At 47.9% G+C, this 2,982-nt stretch overlaps 1 protein-coding gene across 6 annotated transcripts in view; it reads left to right on the top strand.

The window, feature by feature from the left end:
• Slitrk2 (SLIT and NTRK like family member 2) overlaps window positions 1-2,982 on the top strand; it is a 12,752-nt gene that overhangs the window by 1,927 nt on the left and 7,843 nt on the right. For 4 of the 6 annotated variants that reach the window (XM_029564264.1, XM_008834602.2, XM_029564265.1 and 1 more), the window contains one exon: window positions 2,817-2,871. The gene's annotated coding sequence lies outside the window, so the exon portion shown is untranslated. Of the gene's footprint in view, window positions 1-2,698; window positions 2,872-2,982 lie in introns of all 6 variants that reach the window. The other 2 variants (XM_029564263.1, XM_029564262.1) reach the window with 1 other exon arrangement.

Below are 2,982 nucleotides of genomic sequence, written 5' to 3'. Positions count from 1 at the left end.
CCCTCAGCTCTCTTCTCTCCTCCCTTCCCCTCTCTCCCCTCCCCTCCTCTCCTCCTCTCCTCTCCTCTCCTCCTCTCTATCCCATTTCTATCACAGTCATCAAAGTGTTTGGAGAACATCATCAATGTTTTGAAGAAATTATTATATTTGAAAACTAAAACTAATGCTTGGTACCTATTTTCATTGTAAAAAAATAAATGAGTACATTCACCTAACACGCAGCCACAGTTTAAGTTTATGTACTCATTTCTCTAACTCATATTAAGCAGTATTTGACTCTGTGGGATGTTCATAGACTGCCACTAAGAATCCCTGGGTTCTGTTTTTAATTTTAGTTTCTTGAACTTAATAACGAAGTCAGCACTTCTCTTGATTAAGAAATGTCCACATCTGTGAAATAAACCTGGTTTCATAGATTTTGTACTACTCTCACGTTGGCTTTTACTTCGGTGAAATATCAACCAAGTTAGTAAACGTTTGTTAAATGAAAGGATGAATGAATAAGCTATCTCTCCTTATGACAATGTACTTTTTTTTTTGTCTTTTTGAGACAGGGTCTCCTTGTAGCCCCAGCTGTCCTGGAACTCTCTATGTAGACCAGGCTGGCCTCGAATTCACAAAGATCTGCCTGCCCCTGCCTCCCGAGTGCATGCGCCACCATGCCTGGCTGACACTGTACTTTTAATGTTTAGAAATACATAGAAAAGTGACCCTTTCCTATGAAAGGAGTCTAATTGTGCTCACAATGCATCACTCTGCCTGCATCTAATGATGCACCTGCAATAGAATGGACGACTGCGTTCCCTGCCCCAGGACTGCTCAAAGCTCTCCTATGGCACAGAGTAGGACAATTTGAGGCTTCAGAGGGAGAGGATCTTATTAAAGGCTAAATAGGAATGACAGGGGTGAAGGAGGGTCCTGATGCCTGGTCAAAGTCCTTTCTTGAAAGGAGGAGAAGGGGAAAGAGAAATAGGCAGATCTCAGTGCCACTGGCTGCCTTACTGCTGAGGTCTATAACCTGCCCCAACCTTTCTTAGGGCAAAAGGAGCTTGTATCAGCTACACAGTCCTAAGACTTGGGATTAATAGGGAAGGATAAAGGAGAAAACTGGGGGTTTTCTGTTCTCAAATGGCTCATTTGGGCCATGAGGTTGCCTTTCATTTTGGCTAGGCAATGAGACCATGGAAGCACCCTGCAGCAGATCTGAAGAGGCAAGAAAAGCTAGGTGAACTGTTTTGTGGAGAAGGCACTTAGTCAACCCCTTTCCTCACTTTATTCCTTTCCCTCATTTTCCTGACTTTTCTCCCTCTTTCCACCAGAGGTAGCCCATGGCTCTCCCAAGCAACAGTAGACATTATTCACACATGCAAAAGGCCTCCCCATTTCTGGATCCTGGGGACTGTAAAATATTAAGGAGAAAAGAGATAATAAAGGTAAATATCCAATATTTAGCCATTGTTGATGCTCTGGAAACATTATTTGAACCTAAATGCCCTATCAGAGCTCAGAGGACACTTTACCCCATTAACAAACGGAAGCAGAAAACTCCCCAAGCTAATGACATACATGGCCACAGGGCTTTTGGGTCTCAGCCCATGATTTCTTTTACTCCTTTCTTTCTTTCTGCCCACATCTCTTGCACTGCTTTCCTGTTTTGTGACTCCCCTGCCCCAGAAGTCTGGAGGGCTCAACAGCCCTTGCCTAGGCTCCCACTCCTTGCTGAGGATCAGCTTGGCAATGCTGTACTGACACCCACTCCACTTTCCTCCAGGCAAAAAGCACACGTTTAAAACTCATTATCTGGCTAAGTATAAACCTCAGGGGGAGAAGCGTTTTATTTTTGTTTGGCTCAGTCTACAAGTTAACGTTGAGCTGCCTTTTCAGAGACCAGGCGAATAGCTGTTTGGCAGGTCACCACCGAGAAAGTAATTCTCTAAGCACTGAAACAGAGCTCTATATGTAAAATATTGATCCCCTAGGAGAACTCCTCTCTCTCCCACACAGACACGCTAGTGTGCATGAGCACCCCATTCTGCACAGAAAGCATTTCAGCTAGCAGCCCGCTTATTTGGCACCAGTCCTGTAGCAAGAAACACCACGAACATACAGACAAGTATGGTCCGGACAAATAAGGTCCTGGAAGAGTCTAGACCCCTACTTGGGAATCTGGCATGAGGTTTCCCTGAATGGCTAGGTCACTGTCCTTATGCAGTGTGCAGGTGAGGGAGGAAGAGTGAAAGAGATCAGTCAGAGCAGCCCGGGGTCAGAGGAGTTTCGGTGGGCCAGGCTTGTGGTGGGCCGCCTACAGGAGAAAGCCCTCTTCAGAAGGAGCTTCTTCCGCTGACAGTGGGGTTGGAGAAGGAGTAGTTCTAAAGCAACTGACGCAGCTGGGAACTGAGCTCTGCAAAGCCTCCGGCAGGGAAGGGAAGCTTCTGCCCCACCCTCCCCCACTGAGCGCCCTGGATACTTTGCCTACACCCTCCCCCGTGACGTCACCCCTAGCCCTGTCCCAGGGAGCAGGCACAGCCTCTGAGATTCAAACTGGTAGACTCAATGCTGCTGCCGCCACCGGATTGAAAGCGCGCTCCCAGGCTCCGCTGTGGCTCCCTATGCAATCGCACCCCTGATAGCACCCCTGACCTCCAGCGGAACAGCTTCGCCCCCCGCTCTGACCCTCCTCTTCCTCTCCGGTCGCCAGCCGGATTTTGCATTTCTGTGCACCCCAACCCCCAATCAAATTAAATCAAGAAACAGAAAGCACGGCATCCCCCTGGAAGCGGCATCTTCTTTTACTTTGCTCTCCCTCTCTTCCCGAGGATGCTAAACTACTGGTGGACTGCAGAGGAGAAGAGTCCTGTCTTCTCCTGATGTGTGAGTACCCCCAATCCTGAGCTGTCTTTGCCCTTCCACTTCTATCCCCGCCGCCAGTCCCCTGACTCCTGATTTTCCCACCCCCTTTGCGCAGTTTCGCATATATATATA

This window comes from Nannospalax galili, unplaced genomic scaffold (genome assembly GCF_000622305.1).
Source record: "Nannospalax galili isolate Female #2095 unplaced genomic scaffold, S.galili_v1.0 scaffold537, whole genome shotgun sequence".
Classification (NCBI taxonomy): Eukaryota; Metazoa; Chordata; class Mammalia; order Rodentia; family Spalacidae; genus Nannospalax; species Nannospalax galili.
This window is presented reverse-complemented; position numbering and strand designations above follow the sequence as displayed.